General features: G+C 34.0%; 1 pseudogene; it reads right to left on the minus strand.

The window, feature by feature from the left end:
• Nucleotides 1-324: 324 nt before the first annotated feature.
• On the minus strand, nt 325-443 carry LOC120607623 (uncharacterized; annotated as a pseudogene).
• Nucleotides 444-17,734: the final 17,291 nt, after the last annotated feature.

A 17,734-nucleotide genomic window follows, 5' to 3' on the forward strand; every position in this document is an offset into this window, starting at 1 on the left:
ACAAGTTTATGCTTCATAGTCTAGTGATTATAAAATAATTTTGGACACGAATTTCTAGCACATTAAGTAGAGGTTGTTCAGAAGAGGGCATCAGTTCACACAATATGCTTAAACTTCACAGTTTGATTCAATACAACTGTCAATACAACTGTAAGTGGGCCTGTATTGATCCTCAAGTTACAGTCTTTTAACTTCTGCCTCTAGTCAGCAGGAAGAATAAGAAAAAAGGCAGCTCACTTCATTTACAATGAAGTTGATTTTCTAAAGGTAGGGTATTCAGTTCTTAAGAAAGAACATTCTTTTTTTATTATTATTATTTTTTTACGCCTATGGCACCTGGTCTTCCTAGGTGGTCTCCCATCCAAGTACTAACCAGGCCCGACCCTGCTTAGCTTCTGAGATCAGACGGGATTGGGCTTGTTCAGGATGGCATGGCCATAGACTAGAAATAACATTCTTATTCAGTTTTATTTTAGAGAAAACTCATTCTATAGAGTCGGCATAAGTAAGTGTCCAGGTGTTCTGGACAACAGATGCTCTGTTACCTGGAGTTTTTGTAAGTTATCTATTTAAGTAAAAATTGAATTAAACAAATATGAACAAATGTTTATTATGCATAGGTGTGCAAAGTATATTATGCATTTTAGGCAATATAGAAAATCAATATAAAGTCTACTTTCAGGAGCTTCTCTGTGTGTGTGTATGTGTAACTTGGGCATACCATACAAAGGAGATCCATCTTTGGAGAGGTATTGGAAATGCATAGGGAGAAGTTTAATAACTGATGTGATGGCAAATATATTGGTGTCCAATGAAGATAATGATTTTCACTTTCATGCCAGATGAGGAAATCCCTGACATTGTTAAAAGAGGTTAAAAACACCTTCCTTTTGCTACAGCTTGCACAATATACAATAGAACTTTTAGCACTTCATGCCTTTTGTTTAATAGACTTTTACATTGTTGAATATTCTGACATTTACACTGTAGTCTAGAACACTAATGAAGCTGTCATGCTTTTTCTATAGGTTAATTCTAAATGTTATAAACCAATAAATTACACTTATTTTATAAATGACATATAAATATACTTAATGTGGAAGCAAGGAATAAGCTAAGATCACATTTCTTCTCTACTGTCTCAACATCACAACTCACGTGTTTGTGTACTTTACATTCTTACACTCTATGACAATTTTAGTTTTCTTTTTATGTGAACTATGTCTTTCAAGTAACAGTTGGCTTGCTTTCCTTTATTTATTCTTTTCTTTCTTTTTTCTTTTTGGTAATATCTGATTCTCTTTCATCTTTTTATCTTAGGAAAATAAGACATTTGTCATCTTCATTGTATCTCTAATAACTTCTGATAATTGTGCATCCTGCCTATTATATAGATGTTTATAGAACAAGAAATCAGTATTTATTTATTGATACTATGTAATCAGTTGATAAACTTACGTTAGTTTTGATAGTGATGTAGACTTGCTCATTAACTCGACTTTTTCAAGGTCCTGCTTCCTTTTCAGGCTGGTTAACTAGTGGCTTAATATTCAGCTTTTTGATTTCCAGGAGTTTCTAACTGCCTATCTTTTTGTGGAACTCTGTAACTTTATTGTATTCTCAATTATTCAATTATATACATCAGAAGATAGCAAACTTCTTGTAGAAAGGACAGACAGTAAATAATTTTAGTTTTTACAAGCCATTCAATCTCTGTTGCAACTACTCGGCTCTGTCACTGTAACACAAAAGCAGCCATAGACAATATGTAAATGAATGCATAGGATTGTGTATCCATAGTACTTTCTTTATAAAAACAGATGATGGGCCAGGTTTGGCCAACTGTCTACATCATTCTCTTATTTGTATGGAATCTGGTGTCATCCATGTAAAATGCCACCCTTCTTCCTCTCTAATCTGAACTGGTTACTTTCTACTAGGTTTAATTACTATTAACTCGTGACTGACTTTGACTGCTCTAATGGGTCGGAGACACTATTTTTAGAACTCATACCTACATCTTTCTTGATTTACTACCTTATTTTGCTATATCATCAGGTAATTAACCAATAAAAGGGTATGTGGGGTTTTTTTTCCTGATTTCTTACTTGTCTGAAATAACTTTATTCTGTGTTCACCATTTGGCTGGTAGTTTAGCTACGTATCAAACTCTAGACTGAATATAATTTTTCCTCAACTCTGACAATATCATTCCATTTTATTCTGACACTCATGTTGCTAAAGAGAAATGTAATGTTCTAATTTTGATCTTTGTGAATAATGTTTCTTTTTCCTCTTAGAAAATTTGAGAATCTCTTTTTTAGTGTAGGAATTCAGGAATAACACAATGATGTGTCTACCTATCATCATTTATATTCAGACTATTCTCTATTCAGTAGGACATTTAAATTCAAAGACCAGTTCCCTTTCATTTCTATAAAATCTCTTATTTTAATTATGTGATACTATCCTTTATTTTTCTCTTTTATCTTTTTGGAACCTCTATTAACAGAAAATGGAATTTTTTGATTGTTGCTTTATGATTCTCATCAATTATCTCAAAGTATCTATAAGTAGCACGAATGTTTTATTGCTCTAGCATTTATCAGCACAAAATTTATATCTGAACTTCATCTCTTTTTTCAAACTTTGTTTTACTTCTCTGCGTTTCAACTATTTACCTTAGTTTCTAGCACAAGAAAATTTAAGACCCAGGGAATCTGTCCATTTCAAAGCTAGAAGAACATTTGTATCTCAGGCCCTTCCATCCCTAACGTTTCAAAATTCTTCCTTTTGGTGATGATTATAAGATTTATACATATATAGATAGATGTAGATATAGGTATATAAATCTATACATATATATACATATAAAATATATGTATGCATATGTATATATGTAAATGCTTAACTAGTCATGAGGTGGGCTTAAATTATTTTAAATTTGCAAAGTTTTTTTTTTATTCCATGATCTTATTCTATATTTTTCCGGTGAATTGTATCAGAGTTCGAAAATATATATTTATTGGAAATATTTGTTGCAGGAAATTTCTAGAACAAGAAATCAGTATTTATTTATTAATACTATGTAATCAGTTGATAAACTTAAGTTAGTTTTGACAGTAAGTTAGACTTGCTTATTAACCCCACTTTTTATTATAACTTTTGTTTGACAAAAGCATTTCTAATATATATTCCAAACTCCTTTGGAACTAACAGAGAAATAGGAATACATTATTTTTCACTCCAATGTAATAAAATAGTGTCTTTAGACAGGTTTTGACATGTAGAGATATCTCTACTAGAAAATTACTTGACTAAATGACCCAAAGGATTTAAATTTTTTTCTCTTGTTTTCTTTTTGTTGATGGTAGTTTGCTTCTTAAAGTAGATTTTATAGCATCTATTATTATAAATTGTTTTTCAGTTGGCTGCTTCCAGATATAATTTGCTCCCTCATTTCTAATTGTTTGTCTCTTATGTATTAATTATTTTAAATGACCTTTTATTTATGTTCTTATTGCAGGCTGAAAGAAAGAATATAGATAGATAGGTAGATAGATGATAGATAGATAGATAGATAGATAGATAGATAGATAGATAGATAGATAGAAATAATAGAATCGTCTTTTTCAGTAAAAAAAAAAAATACAGATCTCCTAATAGGTGTCATTATTTAGAGTCTCTTTCATTATGTACTTTCTGTCAAATATCCTAAAATGAAATGGTACTCATGCATTTTCTGACAGACAGAAAATTGCATTTTTATGTGTTTGAAAAATTTACCTCGAATGTTTTGTCTTACATGACAGCTTTAAAATAATGTTGCTTTTCAGACTGTATTGCCTGCAGCTGCTCTTTGGGATCTTTTTTCGGAGCACAGCACAGCACAGCACTCATATTTGTACCTTCATGCCGCACATGGATCAAGAAACAAATGGCTGTGTTTTTAGTGGACCGTTCCTAGCAACTAATTAGGATCACAAATGGAGACAAACAGGGAATTGGAAGGCTGTTCTTTCACTTAGATTTTTCTGATCATTTTTCTCTTCAGTCATTTCTATACTTCTTTCAATATGTGGATGCAAGAGATGGTGACAAGTGACTTAACATTTAAGAGATATCCATGAAACGAATGTGGCTCTGGTTTGGTTGTCTTCAGGTGCTGCTCTTTTCCCCTTCACAGCTCACTAAAGGAGAATCTTAACCACAGTAGATTCAGCTTGCTGAATGGTGGACATTTGTTTTTGTCCAAGGAGATTAAAACTATTCAGTTCGAACACCTGCCATGTATATCAAGCAATATAATTCAGGTGCCATTTTCATTTCTAATCTGTTGCTTTCAGTGCTATTAGTATAACTAGTCATTGGTTCATCTTGTTATAATTATTATTTCATCAGTGTAAATCTAGGGAGGAATACCTGAAAGATATCAGATAATATCCTAATCCAGCAGGTGGGATTGTAAAAATTATAGAATGTTAAACACATTTGTGTTTAATAATGATCTTGCTAGTCACTGAACTTGATGAAATTTAGTTGCATCATTATAAATTATATAAATGCATATCTTAGTACATTTCATAATTGCTTAACAATGTTACATATATAATGAAAATGGACTACCACTGATATACCCCAAAACTCTCATGATTTTGTCATTTTCATTTGACTATTCCAAAAGAGTTTTGCTTAATTTAAGAGAAAATTTTTTGTAAAGGTTAGGTTTCTGCAAATATGCTTCAAAGGGATTGCTTTCCTCCTAGTTTGCAATAAGGCGTGAGGACACAGTAAGTAATAAGACTTGTTTTTAATAAGTGGTTAGTTCTCATCAAAATTGTCATTCTTTTGAGGAAAAAAAAAGAAAAAGAAAGATTATGTATTTACACATAGGGAGACAGTCATGTAAAATAATTTATTCCACCTAGCATTAGCTCTAATAATATAAGCCTGGAGTTACTGTTCAGAAAGTATTATAAGACACTCACTTTATCAAACATAGCAGTAAAAGTAAAACATAAGTTTTCCCAGATTTTGCTAACATAAACAATAACTTAGGTATATATTTCTCTACATAGCCTCAATGTCTGTTTGGTACTTGATATCATAATCTCCACATGATCCTCAGCACATTCTGAGAGAAGCTACATAAAATACTATCTGCTATTATGATACCATAATATGAAATTGAATATGTGGACCTCATTAACTATTCCAAATATTAGGATTGCAAAATTTAGGTTTGAGCAACCATTTATTATGCTTATGAATTTGGTTGTAAGAAATTCAGTGAGGGCCCCATGGAGATGGCTTGCCTGTGCTCCGTGATGTCTGGTTCTTCAGCTGGAAAACTCGAAGACTGGAAAACAGGGCCTCTGAAGGCTTGCTCACACACAAGTCTGGTAGCTGATGCAGGCTGAGATCTTAGCTGGTGCTGTCAATCAGAACTCCTGCTTTAGGCCTCGCCATGTGGCTAGGACTTGACAGCATTGTGGCTGGGGTCAAGGAAGAACATTTAAAGATTGGGAGGAGTCAGATGGAAGTCGTGGAACCTATTATGACCTTGGAAGTTTTTGAAGCACCAGTTCTGTCACATTCTCTTTGTCAAGGCAGCCACAGCCCTATCTAGTTTCAAGGGGATGGGAAATTGGTTCCACCTCTTGATGGGGGTGTGGCAAGGTTCTGGAAGAGTGGGTAAGACAAAGATTCTGTGATTATTTTTGGAAATTATAATCTGCCAGATTAACCATGAAAAACTATTAAAATAGTATGATTATACATAATTAAACATTACTAGATTCTCGTGTTGGATTTCTTTTAATTGATGCTTTCAGCCTCTCTAAGAGACATATATTTGATTTCCTTAACTTTCACTGGGCTCCTATTATTGATAATTTTCTAGATATACTAATTGCTCTATAGATTTATTTAGAACCACTCAGAATAGTTCTTAACACATAATGCTTGGAAGTGTCTTATTTTTATTTTTTTCATTAAAAACACTATTAAATTGTTACGAAAAGATGAATGAAATAATTTATTATTTATTCTGACATATAGAATTATTATTGCAGAACTCAAATATTAAATTATAGTAAGGAAGGATTGTCTGCAAGAAAGATAACAATGGCTTGCACATATTGAATATTTTACAGCGAGAACGAAACAACAGAATACCAAGCATAACGCGTCTCAGTTTGTCAGATGACATGTCTAAGTTCAAATTTTGCTTGGGGAATTAAAATGGAGTCTGACCAGTTTCAAAGGACAGATTTTGGTGGTGCAGAAGAATGTAAATTATAAATGTTAAAAACTCTGAAAACTCACTTAAAATCATCCTTTTTAAAGATTGAAATTAACAATGTAATTGAAATTTAATGATTTAATAAATTAAAAATACGTATACTAAATTTACTTTTGACACATCCATAATAAATCTCATCTTATGTACTATTAAATTTTCTCCAAATCATTAAGTTAATTTTGAGGGGGAAAAAGAAAACACAAAAACTCCATATTCTGACTCTCTCAAACATGAATGATACATACTCTAGGCCAAAATAAAGAATATATACTATGAACTACAATCTAATAAGTTATATATTATACTTAATTTCCTTTTCTTTAAAGATGGTATCTAAGATTACTTGTGCAAAAAGAAAAATGTACAAAATAGCAAGTGCTATATGGAAATGTAAATAAAATTCTCAATGAAAATAAACACACAGGAAGTACTCAGCTTGGTTATAGAATTACTGAGTGCTTTCCTCTGCACTGCCATGGTCTTATAGAATATTTTTTCTCCTCAAATCATGCCAGTGTTCAGTGCTGATGTAAATTTATCTGTATCTGTCTAAAAAATAAAATTCGTCCCCTAAAGTAACGACCTCCTTCTCTGAAACTCAAAATAGACCTCATTTCCTATCACATCACAAAGGTGAAGACAACTACGATCGCAGAATGGTGTCTGTGCTCAAAATACCCGCCATGGGACACCCTGAGGACTTTGATGTCAGCGGGCTTGTTTCCTGGGTTAAGCAAGTTTTCTCTTATTTTTAACTCTGCAAAAGCCCTCTTTTACAACATTCAGTATAATCTACTAAAAAGATGTCTTGAACTATTAGAGTTGTCAGCATGATGGTGCCTTTCAGAATATCAAATTATTGTTGCATTCTGAATATGTGTAGTTTGTTACTAGGAACTTAAAGCATATTTGCTTCTCAGTGACTTTTTACTTTATGATGCTGGTATTCTGCTCAGTCACCAAATGTCACACGGCCCCGACACCTATTGCTTCTATTGGGTAGAGAATGCACGTGATAGTACTGATTTCAAGCTCTTTTAAAATAAGTAAATAACAGCCCTTCTCGATTTTTACATAGCTACTGCCTTGATTTGTGTTTCTATTGTTTCTTTCCTAGACTATGATTTGCTGTTTGACTTCAGTTCCCACCCTTCTCCCTCACCATGACATATATAATTCAGCTTTTTCATTGTTTCTTAAACCATGTCCTTCACTTTAAATTCTTTATTGGCCCCTTATTGTCAGCAAGACGAAGTAAAAAATAGCCCACAATACTCCACGCTGGTCCACCTGCATTACCAACCTCTTCTCACACCATTCCCCACCCTTCTTTCCCCTTTCTTTCTTCCTCCCTTCTTCTCTTCCTCTTCTCCTCTATCTCTTCCTTCTTTTATTTATTCATTCCAGAAGTATGTGTTGAGATCCTGCTACGCACTAGGCACTGTATAGGCTCTGGAATACACTCATGAGTGAAAAAGACTGATCTTCCATCAGGTGTGTATAGACTAGTGAGGGGAGACATACTTCCACCAAATAATCATTACCACAGATGTCAAATTGCAACCATGACGTGTGCTACAAAGCAAACACATTATGCAAAAAGGATATATAAGGAAAAAATTTGACTGAGGCAAAAGGGATCTGGATTGGAAGATTTTACAGGCTTTATTCTTCCACATGACACAAAGTAGATAGTTTTCTTTCATTCAGTTGAGGACCTGCTATGTACTAGTGCTGGAGAAATAAAGTCCAAAATACAGAGACTCTACTCTCTGTGTAGTAGTCAGTTATCCAACTTAGGGAGGCAGGGGCTGAGTCCAGAGCTTTCCTAGAGAAGGTAATAATAACAGCCGAGCTGGGTTTTGAAAACCTCACAGAGAGGATGAGGTAACCGCAGATAAATTTGTGCCTTCCCTCTTTTTTCTTTGTAAGCCTGACAAGAGCTTGATCAATTGTATTGATCTTTCCAACAAACCAGCTTTCAGATTTCATTGGATTTTCTCTATTGTTTCTTTTTTTTTCAATTTCATTGATTCATGCTGCATTTTTAAAATTATTTCCTTTCTTCTGCTTGCTTTAGCTTTTATTTGCTCTTCTCGTCCTAGTTTCCAGTAACCAATTTGATTATTGGTTTTAGATCTTTCCTCTTTTCCAATATATGCATTTAATGTTATAAATTTCCTTCTAGGCACTGGTTTTGCTATATCCCCCAAATTTTGTTTTATTTTTATTATCTGTTTAATAAATCCCACATCTATATGTGATATCTGAGTCTGGTTCTAATGATTGCTGTGTCTCTTCACAGAGTGGATTTTCTTGCCTGTTGCATGCTTTGTAATTTTTTTTCTAAAGCTAGACAGATTGTTATCAGTAACAGGAACTGAGGTTAATAGACCTTTGATGTGAGGATTTATATTAATCTGGCTAGAAGCTGGGCTGTGTTTAACATTTGTGGTAGCTATAGTTAACAGAGGCTTCAAATTCCTTTAATGTCTTTGTGTCTCTTCTCTTGACTTTGGTCCCCCTTTGGAATCCATTTTTGAGAGTCTGTCTCTTTCAGCTGTAATCCACTGATATTTCACTGGAGAGCTGTCACTGTGGTGGTAAGGTGTGGGAAAGGGGACGTGTTCTATAATCTTCCCATTCAGCCTCAGTCTGTTCATGAGCCTGCGTCTGGGGACCCAGACCTCACAAGTGCTTCTCCAGTTGCATAGCTCCCGTCCCACCTCTTCCTATTGCCTATTCCCTTCCCTCCTTTCCAATCTATTTTGTAGACACAAAGACCCCTGTTGACCTTTTTTTTTTGCCCCTTGTTGAAACCGAAAGCCTGGGTTGGGGGAAACAAAAGGCAGTGGGGAGTGCTGAGGTAGGAGGTGTAGAGTCAGTGGGGAATCCTCTCCTCAAAGCTGGGATAAGGCTCTGGCAAAGTCCTTTCTCCCAGAGCAGGCTTTGCTATGGAGAAGGCTCTGGGCACATTTCACAGTGGATTCTCCTGCCCACTCCCTAACCTCCAACAAACCCTAAGGGCCCAGGCTCAGGTCTTCAAGTGAGAACCTGGTTGGTTTCCTGGAGGAAAAGTCTGTGGAAGTATGAGAGCCCCCTAAAACTGTGGACCTATGGAGTTTCTCACTGGCATGCTGGTCCATACTCAGCCTCTCACAATTCAGCAAAATCACCATTTAAGTGTTCCTACCAGTTTACGGTGCCAGCAGCTTATACTCCAGGCACATGGATCTTGGTTCTCCATGTGCCTGTCCCTCTAACTTCCAGAGTGACAGTTGCCCTGAAACTTCACTTTTCTGATGAGTCCAACAAAAGTCTTGATTTTCAGTTCATCCAGTTTTTCTCGTTGTACATGTGGAAGCTGCAACTGGAAGCCTCCTCAGCCTATTTGTAACTTTCTATTAATATTATCCATCTTCTCCAAATCTGCAGTCAGGAGCCTAGGTCATTTTTATAGTTTTATGGTCCTTTAAAAATAAATTGTACCAGGAAAACCTCCACTTCAAAGGCAAAATCAGTGATCTGACATCAAACTTAACAAATTTGGGAACTACACTTTAAAAAAATCATAAACGCAAAAAGCTCAGGGAATGTAAATTAAATTTTGTGACTATGATGAACGTATGAGAAGACTTCTAATAATGACCATAAGTTTAATAGTCACTACCCACAATGCATAATTCTAAAAATGGATAGAGTATAAAATCACTTAAAGAAATAAATATAATAAAACAAATATATTCTTTATAATTTTATATCACTTACAATTCATTTATTATCATAACCAAAAAAAAAAAGTAATATAACGAATGTGCCTATAATATAAATTAAGGAAAGCAAAAGTTCAGAAACTTTTCCGATAAATTAAAATGAGTGGGAAAACTATTATATTTAATGTGGTGACTTTTTCCAAGGACATTATCATCCTCAGTCATCCAAGCTTCTCTATAATTAAATTCTCTGGGGCATAGTTCCTTTATCTGAATCTAAAAGTGACTGGTAAGCTCTAAGTTCTCTGTGTAGGGCTAACTAGTTAAAGATAACCAATACTCTCCAGCAATTAAGATATTATCTAATACTGAGTCATTAATAAGAACCACTTAATCTGTGATGTTGACAGATTTGCAGGTTGCTGGATTTGCTTGGAAGGCTTGTATTATGGAAATCTGTTAATTTATTCATCCTAATTCAGTTTATTATAATCTCATGGCCATTGTGCTTAATATTTTTCATCATATGATCCACAGAGAAGCATATATTCTAGTTTTATAAAACAGACCAAATATCTGCATTTAGAACTAGCTTTCTGTCAGGACTCTGAAAGTACTGTCATTTACTATCTCTAGTCCTGACAGTTTATTAGTATAACATTTTGATATTATGGGTGGAGTCACAGAAATTTTGCATAACATGTGTTGCAAAATGAGAATACTCAGAAAATAGCAATCAAGTCAGCATTCGGGATAAAGTTATATTTTCAGGCCATCAAAGCACTTTAAAAATAAATCTTATTTTATTGGCAGGTGCTAAAAGTGGGAGAAACAATTGGTATTTGGAGTTTGAAAGATATTAGCGAACCTTATAAAGAACACACTTTTCTGAATATTCCTATTTTTTCCTAGAAGATTTAAACTTATTGACATTTTTATTATTGACCTGTTTCATATATATGCCTTTCATCTTCACAATTTTCTTCTCTCTCTTATTTTCTTTTTGTCTTTTGTACAATGTGAACTGCCCTTTCAATCACTCAGAATATTTTTATTATGTATTTTGATCTGGAAGAATGGAATATGTCTGTCACGCTTTTTGTCATACAATTGGTATGAAAAAAGTACACTTAAATTATTATGACACATTATTATTAATGTAACAAGATAATAGTATAAAGAAAATGCTTTTTAAAATAGTAAATAATGGAGATAAATAAATATAATAAAATCTGAATACAAACCTTACAGTTTTTCATGTAAAACTTTAACTTGGCTTCCAATGTATCTTCATGGACATTTTTAAATGAATGATATCAGCATGACCACAGCTCCAAATGGGTTTGTGAAATATAGTTTTAAACATTCTTGTTATTAAAGCAGGAAAAAGGATTGACTAAGGATATTAATGCAATGATATGCGTATCATATGGTATCACAGTTTGAATAAATTCTGGAAAGTATATGTATTACAAAGAATGGCATCTGTGCATGTCTAAGTGGAACACTTATTTACAAATAACAGAATGTTTTATCGCGGTGATTCAGATTTCTGATTCCTGCTCAGAGAGCGGAGAGGTGCTCGGATGTACGCTTACTCAACTCTTTGGTCAGTCTGTTTAACACAAGTGACAGCAGAGCACCGGACGTTCATGATTCCTGCAGAAGCAGTATTTGGTTGCCCTCCAAATAGAAGCGCTGCTTGTGTTGAATTTTCTTTAAGTGATTTAAATATTCTCTTGTATACAGCATAATCTGCCTTGACTGACAGATTCTTATAGATTCTGTCTTACTAAGACACCACTGAGACCCACTGTGTAACAAAAGGCATTGATTCGATCAAGCAGTTGAGATGGATCTCCCCACCCACCCCTCTGACCCATACGTGTCTAGTATATAGATATTACATAAAATTATATGTGTATATTTATTTATTGGATAACATTTGAAGGGCCCAGAACAAGAGGAAAAATGGAGATTCACATACATGTTTAAATGAGCAAAGGATATTAATTGAACTAACAACTGTCAAATAGAATACACAAAAGATACATATACTCATTTCCTCTTGAACTCCCAGAGGTGATTTGTTTGTTTTACATTAGAATCACTGTATAGTTAAAACCTGCCACCATGTCTCACATCAGTGAATGTGTTAGTAAATCATATAGTGCCTTTCCCACACTGAGTTCAATACCTCTGAACTAATATTTCTCTTTAATGTGTTAAAATTTCAATAATTGCAAAACTCTTTGATCATATGCAGGCCATATAAAATTTCAGATTTTATAGATAAAATAATTATTTACATTCTTTTATGTTTTATTTCAAACCATTTTGCATCTTGTAATTTGCTTTATTTGCTTCCGTTGAACCTGATTTGAGACAGCATGTCAATTAGACTGGAGAAGGTGACTCTCGTGGAAGGTGCAACATGTAGCCTGTTTTTCCGCTGTGATTAAGTTCCTTGTTGTCATTTCCAGTTTCCTGAGATGTTGTCCCTCTTCTACTCATTTTCTCTCTTCTCTCAGATCCCACAAACACAGGACCGTTGTGCACAGAAGACACTTATTGAAGACTCGTGATAAAAAAGAGATGACAGAATAGCACATTATGGGTAAGAACTTGACTTGATCATTAGACATCAGTGATTCATCTCTTCACAGGAACTTTATCACTGGTTATTTTTTTTTCTCAGAGGATCCCATGTGTCACCATGTAAGTTGGCCCCCTTGGCATTTCCCAATATGTACATGATTTCATATTTATAATACGATTGTAAAGTTCTGGTCTGCTCATTTTAACATCAGGGTCATTTTGAGTTATTTAATTTTTTTTTCTTAATATAGATCATATTTTTTCTCTTATTCCTGAATCTCGTAACTTTTTATTGTATGCAGAGCAATCTCAACGATGCAATCGCAGAGAGTTTAGGTTATATTGCCTTCCTTTACATGGTGCTGACTTCTGTTTCGGCAGGCAGGTAATTATCTGCAATATTCTTTTATCTTTTTGCTTCTGTAAAACCTGGTTCAATTATTGACAAGAGCAGGTCTGTTCCAGTCTTTGATTCAGTACTAGGGCATGGCCCTTCCTCTAGGTTGTAAGACACACTTTTCTAGACTTTCAAATGAAAGTTCAAGATACTCAGTTAAGTTCCTCAATCCTGGCTAACTCAGAGCCCTAAATTTCTCAGTCCAACTTGACCTCTAGTAGAACTTCATGTCTCAGCCCTAAAGCAGGTGCTCTTTGCTAGATTTCATGGTGAGTCATCTTGATATGTATATCTTGGTACATATCTTGATATGTACATCTTGATATGCAGCAAATCTCCATGAAACTTCTGTCCTCCCTACTCCATACCTCTCCGTCCTTTTCTCAGGTGCTGCCACATAAATTGCTAACATTTCAACAACCTAAATATTCAGTTTTCTTCCTCCAATCAATAAGAACACTCATCCAAAAGTATCTATAGTCAGAATGCCAGGGTGACCTATTTTGGGTATCAGATGAAAATAACATTTTCTCTGTTTAAATTTATTTTATCTATAAAAATTACAGAACTGAAATTATAAACTTAAACAGAATGTATATTTACTGAAATTATAAACTTAAACAGGATGTATTATTTTTACTAAATCCTTTTTTTAAAAAAATAGTGTGATTGTTTGAAAATATGTCCACAAAGTCTTTGACAGTTTCCCTTGAATGTTGCCTGGACTTAAGGATTTGCTTTTAATGAGTAACATATTATGGAATTGATATTAACTTTACAGCTATAATACTATTAAGTAAATCCTGTCTCTTAACATTTAGATAGCTTTTCAATAAATACATTTGCAGCCAGATTCTTCTAGTGTCCCTATTTCTCCTCCTAGGAGTCTTTAGGCATCTTTAGGCGTCTCCAAGGCTGTCATTCATGCTACACTTTAAGAGGGGCACAATTAAGTTATTGCTGCTTTCTTGGAAATTACATGTCTTGGAATATACAGAAATATACAGAGCATATAAAAATGAAATCTTGTGTTGCCTGACACTTTTAAGACACCAGGAAGTACATTGAAAATTTAAATCATACTTTTATTTTCTAAAGGAAATAGCCTGACGTTGGAGGGCCATCTTGATGATGACTAAACTTATAGGCTGATTTTCCTTTTTTTTTTTTTTCTTAAGAGGTATAGAACTTTTGCCTTAGTGATCTTACACAATTTTCATGTGTCAAGTTCTCAGTATTCAGCATATGTATAATTATACATAAACAATTCAGACATAGTAAGACAGGTCAATGTAAAGAAATTCTATAGATTTATCTTATATTAATCATGAACTTTGATCAGAAGCCTTTTAAAACAACAATAAATAAGATGACTGACATTTACTGATCGCCTAGTCTATATACACATTTTTTTACATTTATGCTCTATCCTTACAACTACTGTTAGAGGCATATAGTGTTTTCTTTATTCTATGAGAAACTTTAACTCAAACAGCCTAAGTAAGGTACCAAGATGACACATGTAGTAACTGCAGAAGGTGGGCTTTACCTCGGGGTCATAACGACCAGATGATTTGTGCCTGATATACCACATAGCCATCCACATGAATCTAGTCCACGAAGGATACATTTTAGAAAATATGGGTTTTTAAGTGTGTACTTGTCTCTTTTTGTTATGCGCATGTTTGTGATCTTTTCCTATAGTGACCTGATCCACTAATATTTTGATCCTTTAAGAAACTTAAAACAGTCTTTCAATATGGCAATAATAGAACCTTATTTTACTGCTTATTTAATTTTTATTTTTTAATCAAATTTATTGGGGTGACATTGGTTCACAAAATTACATAGGTTTCAAATGTGCAATTTGACACCATTGCTCATGAGAGCTTTTTTTCCCCATGAAATACTTCACCTGTGTATTTCACCTGAGGATCTAGACAGCTCAGTAAAGTAATTCTTCTTTTTTGAGTCATTCTTATTACCTATTTTAAATTCTTTCTCTAAACAGTGCTGTGAAAACATTTTGTTTTCCTCAAGATTCAACTTTTTTTAACTTTTAAGGTTTGGTTCTTCTTACTGTTGGGCATGGTTTTAGAGAGCCAAATAAGAGTTTTAACATAGGAAACAAAAATTCCAGTTTTCTCCAAGTGCCTACAATCCATCTATTGTATTTAATAAACTTTCCAAATCCTTTTACGCCTCATAGGTTCGTTTGTATTTTCAGTTGACTAAACTTAGGCAATTCCGCTTAATATATTTCATTTTTATTTAAATAGAAACAATTTATTTAATCTAGTAATCAGTTTTAAACTTACTTTTATCTTTCCCTGTGGGCGATTTTTTCCATTCCGGGCAACTATCAAAAGAAATCTTGAAATATGATATTATGGAAGTCTAGAGGCCAATAATACCTATGCCCAAGAATAATATTTCAAGGAAATGACCTAGAAGTCTTTATATAAATAGAATTCTAAATATCTCACAAAGGCTATGCCTTTTTTGGGAGCTATAAGAATCATGTCCTCTTTAATATTCTAATATTAGTGTCAAGTAAACATCTTTTAAATACACTAACACTTTCAGATCATCGGAAGTTTTTTTTTAAATGTAGAACTGATATATGCTATTATTTCCACAATTAAAGAAAGTTATATGCAAGTTGAAGTCTATATTATATTTCAATGTGGTATTTAATGCAAATACAAAAATTTGGAAATCTTTTCATAGAGGACAATGGGGAAATTTAATTTATTGCTAGGTTACACATTCTAATGAAAAATGGAAACAGTTTCAACGTTTAGCGATTGCTATGGCCTGTGTTGTGTTAGTTGCCATTAATCAGAAATCTGTACAGTGATATGCTTCTCTTTAGTAACAGCAAGTAGGTTTTATTTCAGTTTTTTTAAAAAGCAGCTGAGTCAGTTTTGTTTATCCACAGTAGCTGCACTTGTCACTTTGTGTTAGAGTCACTGCATTGAACAGGTCTGTGAATATAATTGAATAACCACACTAAAATATATTGTCTCTGCCATATTCATTTTATACCATATTCTCCCTCAGATCAGCATATGAGAATAAACAATTTTCTAAAATAAAAGTAAATGTTTTCCTGTATAATTAGTTGATTTCCAAGTTAGGAGTGTAAATATGAAATGGTTATATTTTCTCCAGTAATTCCCTCCCTAACTCCTCTGTGTCAAATACCCCTTTTCAACTCCTTAATACATCATGCAGAGAGTCTGCACCAATGTAGCTGTTAAACTTAGTTGTTAAGTCTTGATCTCATGTCCCTTCTCCTGGCCAAACAGACCACACTAAGAGCTCGTGGCTTGAAGCTTTCCTCCCCTCCCCACACTTCCCATCTCATACTCTGCCACCTGGGTAGGGGACAGAATGGAGCAGTGGTGGCCAAGTTACCCATTAAAGCAGGAGGGCAATTGGGAGGTGATCCTGCTCTCACTCAGCTCTTTGATGTCCCTGAGGCTCCGCCAATGTGATGGTCTCCAGATTTATCCACTTCTTTCACGTGCATTAATAAAAACAATATTTCTATCCTAAAAAAATCTTAAATGATTTTCATATGTGAGAGTTAGCAAAAAATAAACCACCGAGAGTAGTCTATGGATCTAAATTTCAATGAAAGTAGTATTGTGCTCCAGAGAAAACAACTTTAATAGAATCTAGTACAATGTGTTGTTGAGCTTTTTAAAAGGAAATGTAAGCAATATGAGTGGAATTCTTGACAAAGAGTATTGAACATAAGGTCATTCTACAATAATAGTGTGTAAAACAAACAGAACACCAGTAAATGCCATTAAGATTGTGGATTCTCCTGTTGTGATGTTAATTTGTATATTAAATACATAGAATCTTGTGGTTGAGAAATTTCAATTAAGAGGAAAATCCAAATGAAGAATGTTAGGTAACATTTGCGATGGTTCATAAGATTATACAAGAGAGCCTGATAAAATGTTTATTTGCATCTAGCTTATTGTTTTTCTTAAGAGCATAGCAACTTATGCCTTCAAGTAGTATTATACAATAACAAAGAATACTACCACAAAATTAAATGATAAATGGTGAACATTTAGCTGAAGAGTTTTACAGGAACAGAGTTTATAATATGGTTACGCAACACTGCCATCTGTGATGCTATAAAGAAAAAAAATCATTGAATTGCTATACAAATTAACCTCTGTGACTCATTTGAGAAAAATCACACTTATCGGCATATCTAAAACATTTCTTTTTGCACAGAGAAAGTTTATAGTTGATAACGAGAAGGTACAGGTAAAGACTACAGAGTGGCCTTAAACGTGAGAGGCACTAGAGTAGCTGTTATTTGATTTATGATTCAATTGGTATGGCGTTCACAGAATGCCCACAAGAGTTCAAGACCCCTCACTCTAAAAGAGTAAAGCTGAGAATGCAGCTTAAGTGGAATGCTGAGGAAATCAAACCAATTAGATGGGGAAAGATGGGGAAAAGGAGTGGCTGGAGCCTGAACAGGCAACGTGGACCATAACATAACCTTGAGCAGACAGACAGGTCATTGATTAGGATCATAGAACGGAGCAATAGTAGGAGAGCCTGGAGCCTCCTATGTTTTTGGAGCTGTTATATCATCTCTAAACTGCCTAATATAGGACTTTTTTTATATGAGAGACTATATTTTAAGCCATTGTTTTGGGGCTTTTCTGTAGTATACAACCCAACCTA

This window comes from Pteropus medius, unplaced genomic scaffold (assembly GCF_902729225.1).
Source record: "Pteropus medius unplaced genomic scaffold, Ma_sr-lr_union100, whole genome shotgun sequence".
Taxonomy (NCBI): domain Eukaryota; kingdom Metazoa; phylum Chordata; class Mammalia; order Chiroptera; family Pteropodidae; genus Pteropus; species Pteropus medius.